This window comes from Antennarius striatus, chromosome 5, assembly GCF_040054535.1.
Source record: "Antennarius striatus isolate MH-2024 chromosome 5, ASM4005453v1, whole genome shotgun sequence".
NCBI lineage: Eukaryota > Metazoa > Chordata > Actinopteri > Lophiiformes > Antennariidae > Antennarius > Antennarius striatus.
The window spans coordinates 8691590-8700000 of record NC_090780.1 but is presented as its reverse complement, the minus strand read 5'-3'; the positions used below and the strand labels follow the sequence as shown (position 1 = coordinate 8700000).

The following is an 8411-nucleotide window of genomic DNA, read 5'->3' as shown; positions in this document are numbered from 1 at the left end:
TCAGAGCTTTCAATATGACTATGACATGAATGACCGAAATCTGCCCATGCCTTTGGCTCTTAGGTTTCCTTAAAAAGTTCTGTGCCATTCTAACACAGAATTGCTTCAGTTACGGTGATGCAAAAAAGCCTGAACCATGTTTGTATGTTTAAAGTGGACATATTCACCTGGCAAAAGGTTTGTGTCACTTCTTTCATACGCAAGGATGCTATAACAACCAAATGTACTTCCTCTTTGTCATGTCTTTAAGGCCCCGTTCAGACTGTATTAGATTTCCTTCCATATCCGATTTTTATGGATGATTGTTCACACTGTTTTTAGCAAGTGTCCAAATGCGATCTTTCTCTGTTCAGATTGGGCCACATTATCGGTCGATCTGACAGTGTAGCAACGACGTCGGGGCGGAGTCGTCGTTCAGTGCGCGTAATGTGTGAGGTCATATGATTGTGACGGCGGCAACAACAGCAATGACGATGAACATGAATTTTTGTTACCTTAGCGTATTGCTAATATTACTGCCTGGTAAAGGTGGGAAAAATATAAACAGACCCGATGTCGTCATTTTCTTCTTCCGTGTTTTACCACTCCGTAATGCGCGACGCTCTTCCTTCTGGAGCCTTCCTCTCACCTGGCAAATATGACGTCACAGTCCGTTGTATCTGATCGTAGTGTTAGGAGCTGTTCAGACTGCAGACGCCTCAGTCCCTATCCAACAAGAAACTACCTCCCGAATGTGGTTTCAAATATCGTCCCACAAAAATCCGATTGGGACCGTACAGACTACACGTGAGATATGCAGCAACAATCTAAATTCACTAAAAATCGGGTATAGGCGACTACTCTGAACAAGGCCTAAGTCAATATCATAATTATACTTACAGTAGATTCAAAGGGAGGAACTATTCAAAGACAAAAAGGAAATTAACAATGACTAGGGCTGATGCCAATGTGAGGTTGTCAGAAATCAACCTAAAGGTAGTGGAGGAGTTACAACAAATCCTACACAAGATAAGATGGCAGGTTGATGCAAAGTATAAGAAAGAGGAAAATAAAGGCTATGGAAGCCATATTACACCCCTGCATGTACAAAAATAAGTAAGGGATGTATATGTAATGTGACAAAAATACAAAGACAAAAAAGGGTGATAAGATGTGAGAATACTTACAAGTGGTTTGTCATGGGGTCTGGGTGACAGGACCTTCTGTTTTTGTTTCTGTTTCTTTCTATTTTTTTCACATCATGTGAACTAAACTACTAAAATGTAACTAGCAGAAAGAGTGGAGACACCATGCTTTTTGTGAAAAATGTGTCCAACTCAGTCCCTTTCAGTTTTGTTCAGAGAAGAGTCTTTAGAGAATATGTGAGCGGACTATTTCTTGTTGCCGCATAAATGACAGTGAATAAAATGTGGAACCGAAGCAGTTATTTCTACGTTGATGAGTCCAAAACCTTGATGAAAATTTATTTTTTTAAAAATATATAGGTAACTGGGAGAATAGAGACATAGCATGAAGAGGATAACTGAAAAACAGAACTAGACCACAAATCCATAGACCAGACTGTTCTAACATGTGCAATGGTCATCAATCAACATTAGCAAAAAATTCCAGATTTCTTGGCCTGCATAATTCAAACAATAAAGGTAATTTAGAACCTGATTTACAAATAGTTAGTCATGAGAGACATCATGAAAAAGAAAATCATGGCCAATTATATGTAAATTAACAACTGAGAATTAGACAAAATCCAGTAAAATCAAGACTAAGACCTGGCAGGACAGAAATCAAATGAATCTTAATTTTCCTTATGTTTTCTTTGCATGACTAAAGACTATTGGTAATAGTTACATAAATATTTATAACTCTAGAAAATGGTTGTGAGCTCAATGACCAATGCCTGAGTATCATGAAAAACATGTAAAGACCCCTTAGGTCATGTTGGCCAACACTGACAAGCGCACTCAGGGTGCAGCGGCCTGATCAACTCTCAATCTGACCTAGCAATTTTGTTGTATGATTGCAAAACTGTATAATGACAATAACGTGTCTTCTTCTCCAGTCTGTGCATGGCATGGACAGGGATGGCTTTCTGAATATGATTTTAAAATATTGTACAGCTAAGGCAATTATTGAGCTGATCTAGTAAAAGGCAGGTTTTCTTTTCCTTAAATGTCACCTGAGGCAATGAAAACAAAAAGCAATGAAAATAAAAATTACAATATTTTTGTACCTATTATTTCTATTATAACCTGGTATGCTGGAAGATCATGTTAATTTTCTTAATAAAAGCTGAAAAGCTGATTGAGTTGCCAAAATGCGGTTTAAGTGTGAGCATAAGACAAAAAAAAAGTATTTCAGGCTTAATGGAAACAGGATTACCAGCCTGAGCAATAGCATGTAGCGTTTCAACAATGGTGCATGAAAAAACTGGGCAAACATCCAGCATTACCTTTGCAGCAAAGTAGGGTGATATACAACTCTCCCTTTCTTTGTCCCAAAAACACACATGCAAACCAAACACACACCTACACACTATTGCTGAGCTAATTTCTTACACAACATTACATAATCAAAGGCCACAGCATGTTATCACACTTGCAATTTTATTTACTAACACTTTGTTACAATTGGTTTGGAAAAAAAATCAATCAATGCATTGTGACACTTCAGAGACACTTCACATGACTACTATAGAATGACATCTGCGGCAACGTCATTAAAGTCTATTATTATATAGATATTTTTTATGTAGTATTGTAGTTATAGTTAGCTTTAGTTTTGTGAATTTCCTTGTTATGGATCAATAAAGTACAATTATCTATTTGACTAGGCTGAGGAAGTCTGTGTCATAAGAAGCCACACTCTAAAAGTACTTGCATTTATTTTATTTTATTTTATATTATATATTTTAATCTCTAAATATATTATTTTTATTTCTACATTGAAAGAATTGAGTTGGGAAGTGTAGGTAATTTACATGAAGCATGTAAATTACGTACAGATACAGATGTATGTCATACTTTTTACACAAAGTTTGCACTTCTATTTTTCAGCCATTTAGGATTAGAAGAAAATAGACAAATATGTAAAATAAGCACTTTAAATTCAGTGCACCAAATCTCATTCACATACCCTTTTAAGAATACACAATATTTCACTGCATACTGTAAAAGATCATGAAACCAGCAGAGACACTTCACTGGGGCTCAAATATATTAATAAGGCCTGACCTCAGACTGTGGACTGCTTTCATAATCTTGTTAATCTTGTTGCTTTTGCCTCATTGATGATATTGTGCTTCATGTATGACCTTGTGGAATATATTCCACGATTGCATCCATTAAAAACATACGGTAAATACATACAGTAGATTGCTTATTAATTTGAAGATAATTGGAACAGTAGAACGTCACTGTTCAATGTAAGTGTAAATGTAGCATAGCTAACCTTAGAGTGTGTTGTATTTTATAGTAAACTATATATAAATGTGTGTGTGTGTGTGTGTGTGTGTGTGTGTGTGTGTGTGTGTGTGTGTGTGTGTGTGTGTGTGTGTGTGTGTGTGTGTGTGTGTGTGTGTGTGTGTGTTAGGGTTAGGGTTAGGGTTAGGGTTTATATATCCCCACCTACATATTTGAATAAGCTCATTTGAAAACCTCACCCTGTCACGCTTCCGGCGTCCACCTGTAAGTTCGGGCCGCTAGCCAAGTTAGCTCCGGTCTTCATATTTGTTCATGTCTCTCACTTACGGAGCCGTTTTGGATTTGTCAAATATAGCGGTACACATTCTTTGATTTTGACGGACCTCACGTTGTTGTGTGGGGAACCCTGATGCTTTATTCACCAGGACCAAACCCATGAGGCCAGCTTCTACCCGGATGGCCGGACCGTAACACTGAAGCGGCCTTCATCTTCGCGTTCGTCCGTCCCACTCACACGGAGCCGTTTCGGCTTCGTCGGACACCGTGGTTTGTTTTCATGTGATGGCAAACAAAAAAAAAGAAAACAAACGAAGTCTGATATCATTGTTTTATCGTGGAATTTATACAGGTTCCCGCTAGTATGTGTGTGTGTGTGTGTATGTGTGTCATATATATATTATATATATATATATATATATATATATATATATATATATACACACACGCACATATACATGTATATAAGTATAAAGGTAGATAGGTAGGTAATAAATTGGTTTTTGTCACCGCACTTTTAGCATCACAACTATTTATTCATTTATTGACTGTCTCATCACCTTTACAACTGGGTCCTCTGACAGCATCAGCCTATTCATTTCTTGCAGCTCTCTCTGGGAATTTGACAAGACAAGGGCCAAGCAGAGCATTCCGAAGCCTCGCTGCAGTATCATCCCATCTTTCACCATTTCACCATGTTTGCACATGAATGTAATATCTATAGCACTGAACACCAACAGATATACAACACGATCAGCAATTGGAGCCAAATGAATTGTGAATATGATTGATTTTTTTATCATCATGATTATTAGAACCAGAGGGGAAACTAATTAGGGTGTATACTGTGTTTCCACCAAGGAACAAGACCCATGGATTGACATCTATAACCAGGTCAGTTCCAAAGTCTAACAGACACATTTCTGGCCTGTGTTCCACACTCTGACCAAGTTTCATGAAAATCCAAAAAGAAGTTTATCCTATATGACAATGACAAAAAAGGGAAATAATTTCATGGAAACATCCCTTTATCCCGATTCATTCCTAAACTCGATTTCTTCTATGTCACATTCTCCACCCCTTCTCCGAGTTTCTTTGTAATCTGTCAAACAGTATGTAGTTGACCACTCTTGTACTAGTCCAAAACATACCCCAAAAAATATCCTCAATTGCAGCTTTCACTGCAATCCACTAGAAAATGTGTCCTTTCATACTGTCACCACCCCTTCTACCAAGTTTCCAGCAGGTGATTGATCTATTACAGATAAAAACATTATCTGTATCTGCTCCAAAGGTTAATTATTTCTCTTCCATTTTATGCTTCCCATCATAAAATTCATGGAAAACCAAACAAAATCATAATACCTATTATGGAAGAAAGCAATATATAAAATAAAATTATAAGAGTTCCGCAATGTGCTGGTGACTTGTCGGGGGTGTACCCCGCCTGTCGACCGAAGTCAGCTGGAATAGGCTCCGGCAGACCCATGACCCTCAAAGCGGGAAAAGCAGCTGAAGATGACATGATAAAATCATCTCGTCTTCATGAAGATGAAGATGAACAAAAGACAAATTCTATCAAAAAACATTCTATACTATGCATTTATTTTAGAATCAGTCTTGCCTACTGTCATACAGTAGCATGACATCAGTAAAATACCTCATAGAAAATAATCAAGTTAATTTAGTAGCAATCAGGGCTTATGCTTTATCAAGTCAGTGCAATCATCTGAAGATGGTGAGAGAGTCATGTATAAAATGACCAAAACGTGTACTGAATAATTTTACAGCTAATCAGAAAGCTATTTATATCAACAATAACCCCTTGAATTGGAGGTTTTTTATCAGTGCTATTTGTGATGGTGTACTTTGCAAACACATTTAAAATTAAAGGGTGGAGGTCACTGCTGAAAGCAAATCATAACGAATGCACAGCTGCAAAGAAGGGAGCTCAGTGGTGGCCCTGACATTTTCTCATATCATTGAAAATACAGCAGGTTTGAAAAATATTCTAATTAAACTCCTCCTTCTCTTCCTCCTCTATCCCTCGCTAACCTCTCTGTTTTCTTTATCCACTGGACTCTCAGCTTGTTCTAGTTCTTTTTTCTGTCTACATGCAAGCAGCTACTAAACTCAAGTAACTGTAACTGAACTGAGTAAACCCACAAGCAGGGTTGGGGGAGCTGGCTATTTTAGGAAATGTTTGCTGTTCAGACAGTGTAGAGATATTTTGCATAGAACGGACACAATCTCTCAGCCTCGCTAAAAGCAAAGGCAGCTGGTGGACAGGAATATCTATGCCAATGAATATCTGTGGAGCAGGAACTCTGTGTGAGCACAGGCATGCAGGTAGCTCCTCACTATACTCTATCCTGTGCAGTTTCTTGGTGCAATGAGTGCACAAGTTCATTGATTGTATCTTCCTCCTGGCACTTTAATGGTTGTGGTGCACTCGTCTCTGAACCCAGCATTTGCATGGTCAAGTTATTTCCTCTCAGGGTCTATTTCCACTGACCGCACAAGATTTTTCCGTTGGCTCCTTCAAACTTGTGTAAGAAAATCGTGAGGTGTTTTTTCCATGATTTTCAATACAATGTCCTGTAATAGAAAATGGTGGGAAAAAATTAAGACAGTTGAGACCTAAGCTTCAAAATTTTCTTCAGACAACTTTCAAGGAGAATGACTAACCAGTTAGACTGATAAAATTACTTTATCAGTCTAACATATTGACAATAGAAAAATCCCAAAATGCTAATGCCAACCATTTTCCAGCACAAATCTAATTAGTAACCAAAATATTTTAGTTCAATTGACTGAATCCTTGAGTCGCAGATATGACTGAGGTTTCTACACAACATCACCATCAACAATTTAAGAAAATTGAATCCTAGATTCATGGGCAGAGAAAATGCTGTGTACAATAGAGGAGTGACTATAGAGAAACAGACACAAAAGGACAAATGGGAAAATCCAGGCAGGGGTGTTCCATCAAGTAGTAACTGATGCAGTGATGACTTACTTGGGTATTTCCACACACATGCAAACACACAGTCTCATTGCAGGTAATTGTTGTCAGGCAAAAGAGTGCAGCCCACCAGAAGGCAGCAGTGCTCTCTCACACCCTGAATTTGCATCTCATCCCATCATTTTTCTTCCCCTAACCTCATGTTCCCTGAGTATTTCATGCTTCTGTACTTCATTAGCCCTTATACTGCACTAAGAGAGGCAGACAGACGGATATAATAATAAGTTTAATTAAAGGCTACTTTGTTGCTTTCAGGGTCCCCTGCACATTCATTGTACTGTGTCTTGGCTTATAGTAGTAGAACTGCAGCATGCCACAGGATTATAAAGCCTTTTGAGAGAACGTATAGCTACATGATGTCTCCTTAAAAGGCCACAGAGAAAACCGCAGGTGTGTTATGCATAACACAAGAAAAGTGACAAAGCATGACTGAAAAGGCTTTTCTGATCGGATAAATTGGTCAAACATGTGTACATGTGTAGTTTCACAGGCTCACACCTCTGGAGTGTGCAGTTATGTAGTGTGTGACTGTTAGAGAGTGTTTGTTATAACCTCCCTCAGGAGACTTTCCAGCCCCTACATATTTTAACAGGGCTTGGGATTGGTCTTGTTCCTCCAGATGTTCCCACCATCCTCTGTCTGTCTGTGTGTGGATCTCTACTTGCACACACTAGTATTAACACTAGTATAAAAGCTGTAATGGGTAGGGGAAAAAAGCCTCAAGGCTAAATACTAATAAGAAAACAGGTGTGCTAAAATAAAGAATGGTATAGTGGCATAAGCATAAAGAGTAATATATGTGTGCTTTTTTGAGCAAAACGGCTAACACCAGGCTGGGATATATACTTTCATGCACCAATATAACCTGTATATTACCTGTATACACAGAAACATCAGTCATTTACCACCCAAACTCTTCCAACAGAACAAGGATGAAAGGACCATGTTACCACTGCAAAGCTGATTATCAACCACATTTTAAGGCAGTGTGGTATCCATCACCATGAGAATAGCGACAGTAAATTTCAAGCAGAATCAGTACAGAAACTCAATTAATCCACTGCTAATCAGATGTCTGTTAATTTTCTCAGATCATCTGTCAAAACCAGTTGTTCATATTTGAAAATAATAAAGTTTTATTATTTACTTACAGTGAAGCAGCACAGTGGAAGATGTTGTGATAATGCTACTCAACGTGTTCCCTGATATCCCTTTTGGTGCTGGTAGTGGTAGCAGCAGGTTAACCTACCTGAAATATAACCTAGAGAAAACCTAGAATGTTTGCAGCGGAAGCCACTAGCAGGTGGAAATGGGCTTTCCCACGTTGCATGGTCTGCATATTCACTATGAGTGGACTCATTCTGAAGGTCTGGAAAGCTGCACAGCATGGGAAAGTACTACAACAACAAGGAGCTTCATATTAATGCTGCGTCCCAAGAACAAATGAAAGGAGGGAGGGAGAAATGAAGGGGGGGGGGGTGGCAGCAGAGAGGGACGGAACTGGGGTGTGTGTATATAAGGCCTACTAACATGAAAGTTAGAAGTGGGAGCACATACCTATGCACACACACATACACACACACCACAGGAACATTTAGTCCATTGTGAACTCAACTGAAACTAAACAACCAACTCTTCTACGCTCTTAGGTTTACTATAGTTTTCCAGTTGAGTATTGGGACATACTCTTC

General features: G+C 38.5%; 1 protein-coding gene across 4 annotated transcripts in view; it reads right to left on the bottom strand.

Annotated features, from left to right (window-relative positions):
- atp2b2 (ATPase plasma membrane Ca2+ transporting 2) overlaps nucleotides 1-8109 on the bottom strand; it is a 145647-nt gene extending 137538 nt beyond the window's left edge. For all 4 annotated transcript variants that reach the window (XM_068315038.1, XM_068315039.1, XM_068315036.1 and 1 more), the window contains exon 1: nucleotides 7872-8109. The gene's annotated coding sequence lies outside the window, so the exon portion shown is untranslated. The remainder of the gene's footprint in view (nucleotides 1-7871) is intronic.
- Nucleotides 8110-8411: the final 302 nt, after the last annotated feature.